The following is an 11,007-nucleotide window of genomic DNA, read 5'->3' on the forward strand; positions in this document are numbered from 1 at the left end:
GAATGAAAGCCGGCGGCTCCTGGGAGGTAATACATTTATCTTCTCCCAGTAGCTGCATCTTCAGTAAGGCGGCTGCGCAGCATTGTAATCGTGTCGGCTCCCCCTACACCACTGGGAAAGTGGTGAGCTACATTGTGCTGGGATAGTCTGACCGCCAAAGAGGAAAGCAGAGATCTTTGCAGGCTGAGACAGAGTGAGCCTGAGAGGTCAGGTCTCCTGAGCAGTGGCGTAACTAGAGTCCTATGGGCTCCCAGCAGCATGTTGGTCAGCCCTTGTAATAATGTCCTCCATCCTGGCCCCATCCTCTAATAATGTCCTCCATCCTGTAATAATGTCCTCAGTCCTGGCCCCTTCCTGTAATAATGTCCTCCATGCGGGCTCCATCCTGTAATAATGTCCTCCGTCCTGGCCCTTTCCTGTAATAATGTCCTCTATGGTGGCTTCCATCCTGTAATAATGTCCCCCATCCTGTAATAATGTCCTCTGTCCTGGCCCCTTCATGTAATAATGTCCTCTATGGTGGCTCCCATTCTGTAATAATGTCCCCCATTCTGGCCCCATCCTGTAAAAATGTCCTCCGTCCTGGCCCCATCCTGTAAAAATGTCTCCCATGCTGGCCCCTTCCTGTAATAATGTCCCCCATCCTATAATAATGTCCTCCGTCCTGGCCCCTTCCTGTAATAATGTCCTCCATGCTGGCCTCCATCCTGTAATAATGTCCTCCATGCTGGCCTCCATCCTGTAATAATGTCCTCCATCCTGGCCCTTTCCTGTAATAATGTCCCCCATCCTGTAATAATGTCCCCCATCCTGTAATAATGTCCTCCGTCCTGGTCCCTTCTGTAATAATGTCCTCCGTCCTGGCCCCTTCCTGTAATAATGTCCTCCATGCTGGCCTCCATCCTGTAATAATGTCCTCCATGCTGACGCTCTTCTTCAACACATTTAAAAAAAATAAATGATTCTTCTTACCTGTCCTCACTCCCACGGTGAGCAGCGTCTTCTTCCTGCTTCATAGCCGATGCAGGAGGGTGGTTGGTACATGACAGTGACATCATGCACCGCTTGCGATGGGTACGCCGACATCAGCTGTCGGCCTATCGTTGGCCAGTGGCTTGTATAGCCATAGTGGTGCCGGGAACCGGTCACTGTCTGTCTGTGATACGTTTCAGCTGAATGTGCATCTGAGGACAAACACTCAGCCGAAAAACGGCGCTGGCTTCGGCGTTCCACTGGCCCTATTTACGGTTGCACCCTCTGCGACCACAATCATTACTCTCCTGCTGCAGGGCTGCCTTTCTGCTGCTGCTTTCCATCTTTGCTGACAGGCTGCAACAGTGACATCAAAACTACAGCGCACATGACTGCTGCAGTCAATCACTGAGCTCAGCGGTCCTGCTGATGTAAATGGCTCAAGCAGCTGAACCCAATGATTGCAGTGAGCTGCAGTCTTAACATCACAGCTGCAGGATGTCAATGAAGACCGGGAGTGGCAGTGCCCTAGCAGGGGGGGGGCATATCAAAATTATAAATGGAAAACCCATTTATCTTTGACCTACAGCCATTTCTGTAAGGGCTCATTCGGATGTCCGTGCACATCAGTCCAATCTCGGTCCACAATGCACGGACTGCCTCGGCTCTCCGGAGCATGATAATGTCATATACAAGTATTTTTATGAGGTCAGGCGAACCGCGGTCAGTCTGTGCATTGCAGTCTGAAGTCGGACTGATGTGCACGGACGTCTGAATGAGCCCTTAAGGGAGATACACCAGAGCGCTCTTGCAAACAGCTAAAATTATCATTTCTTGAGGATAGTTTCCTTTGGAATAAACTGTGTACTTATGAAGGGTTATACCAGAGCTCCCAACCGTCCCGGTTTCCGCGGGACTGTCCCTCTTTGAGGGCTCAGTCCCGCGTCCCGTCACGGCTCAGCTGTTCTCCCGGCTGTGGAGGGTGGTGGGCATTGTTGCGGTGGTGGAACAGCGGGCACAGGTAGTAGCCGGCAGCTGCAGCTACCACGTGTGCCCGTTGCTAAAGAGAATGCATATTCACTCCTCTCCACGCCCATGGGAGTAGAGAGGAGTGAATATTCATTCTCCTTAATAGCGCACACTGTGAATCGCAGCCGCCGGCTTCCTCCACGATCCTGTGTGCCCGCTATTAGAGTGAATGAATATTCACTCTTCTCTACGCCCATGGACGTGGAGAAGAGTTAATATTCATTCTCTTTAGTAGCCAGCACAGAGGATAGCGGAGCCGCAGCAGGAGCCTCAGCCCTGCTTACAGTGCACACTAATAAGGAGAATGACTATTCACTCCTCTCCACGCACATAGTCCCGGTGTGGAGAGGAGTGGATATCCCCGCAGCTCACCTTGGTATCTGAGGGTGCATGGCAGTGATGTCATGTGCTGCTCAGATGCTGAGATCAGCTTCTGGCAGACAGGATGCAGTGCTGGAACAGAGGGGAGGATGGAAAGTGAGTATAAGTGTTTATTTTTTTCATGTGTGCAGTGAAGGGGGGCCATACTTACCAGGGTAGGGGGGGCGTGCTTGCATACCAGGATTGGGGATGAGGTGGCCATGTATACCAGCATTGGGGATGAGGGGGTCATGCATACCAGGATTGGGGATGAGGGGGCCATGCATACCAGGATTGGGGATGAGGGAGCCATGTATACCAGCATTGGGGATGAGGGGGCCATGCATACCAGGATTAGGGATGAGGGGGCCATGCATACAAAGATTGGGGATGAGGGGGCCATGTATACCAGCATTGGGGATGAGGGGGCCATGCATACCAGGATTGGGGATGAGGGGGCCATGCATACCAGGATTGGGATGAGGGGGCCATGGATACCAGGATTGGGTATGGGGGTTGGCCACACATACCAGGATTGGGAATGAGGGGGCCATGCATACCATTATTGGGGATGAGGGGTGCCATACATACCAGGATTGGTCTGAGGGGGCCATGCATACCAGGATTGTGGATGAGGGGGCCATGCATACCAGGATTGTGGATGAGGGGGCCATGGATACCAGGATTGGGTCTGAGGGGGCCATGCATACCAGGATTGGGAATGAGGGGGCCATGCATACCATTATTGGAGATGAGGGGTGCCATACATACCAGGATTGGTCTGAGGGGGCCATGCATACCAGGATTGGGGATGAAGGGGCCATGCATACCAGGATTGTGGATGAAGGGGCCATGCATTCCAGGATTGGGTCTGAGGGGGCCATGCATACCAGGATTGGGTCTGAGGGGGCCATGCATACCAGGATTGGGTCTGAGGGGGCATGCCTACCAGGATTTGGGATGAAGGGGCCATGCATACCAGGATTGGGGGATGAGGCCGTGCGTACCAGGATTGGTGAATGAAGGGGCCATGAATACCAGGATTGGGGGATGAGGAGGCCATGCAAACCAGGACTGGGGGATGAGGATGCCATGCATACCAGGATTGGGGGATGAGGGGGCCATGCATACCAGGATCGGTGATGAAGGGGCCATGCATACCAGGTTTGGGGATGAGGGCCATCTGCTGAATGCCCCTCATTACCAGTGCCCCTCTGACAACTCCTCCTGCTAGGGGAGAAAGAAATGGTAAATGGTAGTGGATTGGGTTGTGGGCAAGGGTGTGGCCAAAATTTGCCACAGCGCGCCTCATGATCTGTCCTTCTTTCTCTTCTTCAAAGGTTGGGAGGTATGGTTATACTAAGTTCTTAAGGTAGGAAAAGCATAACTTACTGATCCCTGGGGTCTGACCGCTGAGCAGGGGCGTAACAATCGAGATCGCAGAGATTATGACTGAGCCTTTGTGGCCGGATGTGGGGTCTGCCGACGCCAGTGCAAACTTCAAATGGATGCGCATTCTCGCATGGGGAACATATAAACCATGATGGGGCCCAGGATAAGGCCCATATAGAACAAGATGGGGATATATATACCAGGATAGCTGATATATACACTGCTCAAAAAAATAAAGGGAACACTTAAACAACAGAATATAACTCCAAGTAAATCAAACTTCTGTGAAATCAAACTGTCCACTTAGGAAGCAACACTGATTGACAATCAATTTCACATGCTGTTGTGCAAATGGAATAGACAATAGATGGGAATTATTGGCAATTATCAAGACACCCTCAATAAAGGAGTTGTTCTGCAGGTGGGGACCACAGACCACATCTCAGTACCAATGCTTTCTGGCTGATGTTTTGGTCACTTTTGAATGTTGGTTGTGCTTTCACACTCGTGGTAGCATGAGACGGACTCTGCAACCCACAGAAGTTGCTCAGGTAGTGCAGCTCATCCAGGATGGCACATCAATGCGAGCTGTGGCAAGAAGGTTTGCTGTGTTTGTCAGTGTAGTGTCCAGAGGCTGGAGGCGCTACCAAGAGACAGGCCAGTACACCAGGAGACGTGGAGGGGGCCGTAGGAGGGCAACAACTCAGCAGCAGGACCGCTACCTCCACCTTTGTGCAAGGAGGAACAGGAGGAGCACTGCCAGAGCCCTGCAAAATGACCTCCAACAGGCCACAAATGTGCATGTGTCTGCACAAACAGTTAGAAACCGACTCCATGAGGGTGGTATGAGGGCCTGACGTCCACAGATGGGGGTTGTGCTCACAGCCCAACACCGTGCAGGACGCTTGACATTTCCACAGAACACCAGGATTGGCAAAGTCGCCACTGGCTCCCTGTGCTCTTCACAGATGAAAGCAGGGTCACACTGAGCACATGTGACAGACGTGACAGAGTCTGGAGACGCCGTGGAGAGCGATCTGCTGCCTGCAACATCCTTCAGCATGACCGGTTTGGCAGTGGGTCAGGCATGGTGTGGTGTGGGGTGGCATTTCTTTGGAGGGCCGCACAGCCCTCCATGTGCTTGCCAGAGGTAGCCTGACTGCCATTAGGTACAGAGATGAGATCCTCAGACCCCTTGTGAGACCATATGCTGGTGCGGTTGGCCCTGGGTTCCTCCTAATGCAGGACAATGCCAGACCTCATGTGGCTGGAGTGTGTCAGCAGTTCCTACAAGTTGAAGGCATTGAAGCTACGGACTGGCCCGCCCGTTCCCCAGACCTGAATCCGATTGAGCACATCTGGGACATCATGTCTCGCTCCATCCACCAACGTCACGTTGCACCACAGACTGTCCAGGAGTTGGCGGATGCTTTAGTCCAGGTCTGGGAGGAGATCCCACAGGAGACCATCCGCAACCTCATCAGGAGCATGCCCAGGCGTTGTAGGGAGGTCATACAGGCACGTGGAGGCCACACACAATACTCAGCCTCATCAGGAGCATGTCCAGGCGTTGTAGGGAGGTCATACAGGCACGTGGAGGCCACACACAATACTCAGCCTCATCAGGAGCATGTCCAGGCGTTGTAGGGAGGTCATACAGGCACGTGGAGGCCACACACAATACTCAGCCTCATCAGGAGCATGTCCAGGCGTTGTAGGTAGGTCATACAGGCACGTGGAGGCCACACACAATACTGAGCCTCATTTTGACTTGTTTTAAGGACATTACATCAAAGTTGGATCAGCCTGTAGTGTGTTTTTCCACTTTAATTTTGGGGGTGACTGCAAATCCAGGCCTCCATTGGTTAATAAATTTGATTTCCATTGATGATTTTTGTGTGATTTTGTTGTCAGCACATTCAGCTTTCTACAGAACAAAGTATTCAATGAGAATATTTCATTCATTCAGATCTAGGATGTGTTATTTAAGTGTTCCCTTTATTTTTCTGAGCAGTGTGTATATATATATATATATATATATATATATATATATATATATATATACAGTATATATATATACCAGAATGGGTGATATACAGGTGCAGGGCCGGCTCCAGGTTTTTGTGGGACCTTGCCGAAAGAGTCTCAGTGGGCCCCTTTAACACATACCACGATTCATGATGCAGAGATACCGCAGAGAAATATATATATGTATAGTACAATGCAAAGATTTCACTTCTTACATTACATGAGTGATATCTATTGTAAAATCTACAATAGCTCAGAAACCGGCGAATCCTCGCAGCGCACAGTGCAGACCGGACAGTATAGTCCTCCATACAGTATTATGGGCACCACTAAGTCCTCCATACAGTATTATGGGCACCACATAGTCCTCCATACAGAATAATGGACCCATATAATGCTCCATATAGAATACAGCCCCCCATATAATGCTCCATACAGAATACTGTCCCCCATATAATGCTCCATACAGAATACAGCCCCCCATATAATGCTCCATACAGAATACAGCCCCCCATATAATGCTCTATACAGGATACTAGCCCCCATATAATGCTCCATACAGAATACTGGCCCTCATAAAATGCTCCATACAGGATACTGACCCCCACAAAATGCTCTGTACAGGATACTGGCCCGCATATAATGCTCCATACAGGATACTGGCCCCCTTATAACGCTCTATACAGGATACTGGCCCCCATATAACATTCCATACAGGATACTGGCCCCCATATAACACTCCATACAGAATACTGGCCCCCATATAATGCTCCATGCAGGCTGTGCCCACCACATAATACCCCATGCGGGCTGTGCCCCCCACAGGCTAATCGCCTCCATGCCACGCCGCATTGATGCAGTAATTGATGCAAAAGGAGCCCTGACCAAGTATTGAGTGCATTTACTGAACATACATTTCAGTCGGACAACATTTCCGATTTTAAAATAATTTTTGAAGCTGTTGTTATAAAGTATTCTAATTTACTGAGATATTGACTTTTGTGTTTTCATTGGCTGTAAGCCATAATCATCAACATTAACAGAAATAAACACGTGAAATAGATCCCTCTGTGTGTAATGACTCTATATAATATAGGAGTTTCACTTTTTGGATTGAAGAACAGAAATAAATTAACTTTTTGATGATATTCTAATTTAGTGAGATGCACCTGTATATATCAGGATGGGCCCAGGGTGGGGGACATTATTTATTTATTTATTTTACTCACTTATATAGCACCATTAATTCTACAGTGCTTTACAGACACTATCATCACTGTCCCCATTGGGACTCACAATCTACATTTCCTATCAGTATGTCTTTGGAGTGTGGGAGAAAGCTGGAGAACCCAGAGGAAACCCACAGAGAACATACAAACTCCTTGCAGATGTTGTCCTTGGTGGGATTGAGCCCAGGACCCCAGCGCTGCAGGACTGCAGTGCTAACCACTGAGCCACTGTGCTGCCCACTTGTATATCCTTATAGGATTTAGAATGCCAAAAGGTCCCATACATCGGACCAACATGCGGGAGGGGGGGCTGGGTCCCATCGGACTCTAGTTTCGCCTCTCCTAAGAATGGGGCGCTGCATAGTATAAATGAGACATAGACTGGGCATGCACACCTCCGCTGCATTCAGTAAAGGAAAGCTGTAATTTACTGTCTTCAGAAGCGCACAGCTCCCTGGCCTCTCGCCTTCTCAGTTTCGGGGGCGGAGCATAACTGAAGATTGACAGGTCAGACTAGCAGCACGGCTGCAGCACTGGCCTGAACTGTGCGTTGTCTCATGCTGCAAACTGAGGGAGGATCATCTTTTATTTAACATAAAAGCAGCGCAGGGGACTGAACCTGATCGGGTGCAGCCATCTGTCCGGCTTCAGAGCAGCAGAGCCTTGCCTAGGTGCCCAGCCACTCTACAACCTCAGGGTAACACAGGCAATGAGCAGAAGAACTTTCTAATTTTAACCATTGAAAAACTCGAGACGATCCCTTTAAGCTTTCCCCCTATCTTATCCATAAGTGATAACTTAAAAACTTTTTTTTTTTTATGAAAGAGCGCCACCTGGTGTCCATTCCGATCGTCCTATTGAAGCTTGAAAAAAAAATGTGTTTTTATTTTTTAAGAAGTTGTCTGCTCAGAAGATCCCCCTGATCATAAGCTGATCATTGGGCACCCTGCTGCTGTTAGCCCCTAGGCAGTGAGCTGTAATCTGCACCCTCAGGAGTAAAGATCATTCACTTAAAGGCAGATCTGAAAATGAATATAAAAAAAAAAGACTACAGGCTACATAGGACATAACGAAGTTACCCCCAAATACATTGACAACCACAGTGCCCCAGATACAGTGACAGACACAGAACCCCAGCAAGCAGTGCAGCCACAGTTTCCCCAAATACAGTGATGGCTATGGTGCCCCAATATATAGGGATAGCCACAGTACCCTAAAATACAGTGATAGTCACTATTTCCCCGTAATACAGTGTCGGCCATGATGCCCCAGATATAGGGATAGCCATATTGTCCCTAAATATGGTGACAGCTATCAAGCCACAGTAATAGCCGAAGTGCCCCCAAATAGTGACCTCAACAGGACCCCAGATATAGTTTTCCTCCTGGACCAACGCCGCTTCTCTGCTCTGAACGGTGTGTTCTCCAGTGACTTTGTGACATTGTTTATGCCATGCGACCGCTGCAGCCAATCAATGCCCCCTGATTGGCTGCAGCATTCATTGTAGATTAATAATATACAGAAATTTCTGAGGGGACACAGAGCTTGGAGCGGCGCTCATCCGGGAGGTAAGTATGTTTTTATCTTATTTTTGGGGTTCTCCGGTACTGGACAACTCCTTTAAATAAGTTTTATTTTTTCTAAACCAGACACGTCTTTAAGGTTAAGTTAAATTTTTTTTTTAAAGGAAAACACCAACACTTTTTGGTCATGAGCTCAGCGTCTGTATTTATTTTTAAGTACGTACGGCTCTTTAAATAAAAATAAAGTAAAATAAAAATGTACATGCAGCACAGACAATGCAATAATACACCCAAAATAAACATTAACACCTGTAAAGAAAGTTCCTCTGGCCTGCCAGATACATTGACACAAATTACAAGATGCATTCTTGATTTTTTTTTCCTCGAAGGTGAAACTCACAAACACCTGGGCACTAAAATCAGTGAGAAAAAAAAAAGTTTAATGATAAATATTGTGAGATCAGAGCTAATCCTAAGAATGTGATACAAAAGGAGTTGTACAAGGTCTGATTTCATCTAAAAAAAAAACAGCGCCACCCCTGTCCACAGGTTGTAAGTGGTATTGCAGATCAACTCCATTCACCAGCTAAGCTGCTATACCAGTTACCGCCTATAGACAGGTATGGCGCTGTTTCTGGAATGAAGCAGCCATGTTTCTACTCCCTTTTTTGAATGCCTGATGTTGCTCCACTCAACTATTAGTGCGGGTCTCAGCCAAAGGGACACATTTTGGCCGTTACAGTAGACGTCACAGTGACACGATATTACGCTACAGTAAAAGAACGAGGCACTCAGTGTGTGACGGGTGATGGACAGACATCGATAAACTACACCGATGGGCTTTACAAATCGAAAAAAATCTGATTACTAATGCCGGCTCAGACGGGGAATGCCATGGTGTAAGGCTGTGCCATCCCGGTGCCAATCAGTGATATGCAGGGAGGCGTAAGGGTCAAATACCAAACATAGGTGTATGCAAATTGTCTCTTCAGAGAGGAAGAGGACTAGAACTCTAGAGTCACCTATAGAAGCAGCGAGAGTTCTAGTCCTCTTTCTCTCTGCATATTTAATTTCCCAGAGGAGCATGCATGGCCTTTAAGTCTCCTCACTCTGACATACCAGGCTTGGCTTGTCACTCTCTTAACGTTACTCCTTAGACCCGAAACATAAATGGAAAAGGGTCATGTCTTTCTCATCCTCTACATCAGGATATCAGTAAATCACTCCAGATTTAGATCTGACCCTGAATATGGGGGCATATAAGGGGGTAGGAGATTCCATCATACCTCTTTCTACCTCTCACTGCCTTATTAATCAGATTTTTCTAAAACAAAAACAAACCCTTTTTCATTTTGTGGAATCCAATTAATTTGTCTATGTCTCCCCTTAAATGGGTCCAAAAGCAAAATTAAGGAGCACCAATCAGATCACTGCTTTATTCTTGGAATAGACAAAAAAAACTAAAATATAATTGGTCGTTTTTTGTTTTTTTTTTATCAGTCACATTTTGTCTTTGAGTGGCCCCCTTGGACTGATCTATAAACCGTAATTATAGGATTCAAGATTTGAATATGGACATAAAAAAATAAAAAATAATAATAAGCATATTAGAAAATGTCACCACTAACTATTCTTCTTTAAATAAACTTTATTGACAATGTACCAGATGACAACTTTGGTAGTTACATCTTTGCTTGCTCACTAAATATATTGGGGGTTCTGATGGTGTCTTGATTTTCATTTTTTATGAAGCATCTATTTACTTTTTTTTTGGCACAGATACCCAAAATATTAGGAGGCTCCAACGTACGCGAGTGTAAGGGCTTGGTCACACCTTGCGGATTTGCTGTGGATTTTCTGTCCAAATTTGAAGTACGAAAATCTTCAACGAATTACAGCGTCAGCAAAATTAATTTTTCTTTTCTATTTTTGTGTCTATTTTCCATTTAGTCTTTTTGAGCCAGAAATGGACTAAAAATTGGAAGTGTAAAGGAAAAAAGTTATAATTCTCCATCTTGCTAAATCCTCTTCTAACTAAAGCTCAAAAACTGCAGTATATGGTCGCCTCGAGGGGCAATTTTTTTTAAGCTAAATGCATGTATTTTTGGCTAAAAATCATTTTTGCAATTGGCTTTCATTAGAAAATTTTGCTCAGTTTGCCTTCTTTAAACTCTGCTTTGCACTGTCAAGAACTGACTGTGAAATGAGTTAACTGAGGGTCCATCAGTGAGCTCATTCAAGCGGGAGTGTTTAGAACTCTTAACTTCCTTCTTCTTAGCTCCTCCAAGTTTAGATTAATTTTGAATCAAGTTTTCATTAACAATTTTGCAATTTTTTTTTTTCTGACTATAAAGTGAATATACTCGAAATCCATCAGTGAGCTTATAACTCCTATCTGCCTTCTTCAAAGATCTTCTCAGCTTGATATATGGCCTCATGAAATTTGCGGTCTTATATCAACTGAAAGGCGCTCA

Source organism: Phyllobates terribilis, unplaced genomic scaffold, assembly GCF_046119375.1.
Source record: "Phyllobates terribilis strain yellow unplaced genomic scaffold, ASM4611937v1 Scaffold_1__5_contigs__length_1240528914, whole genome shotgun sequence".
Taxonomy (NCBI): Eukaryota; Metazoa; Chordata; class Amphibia; order Anura; family Dendrobatidae; genus Phyllobates; species Phyllobates terribilis.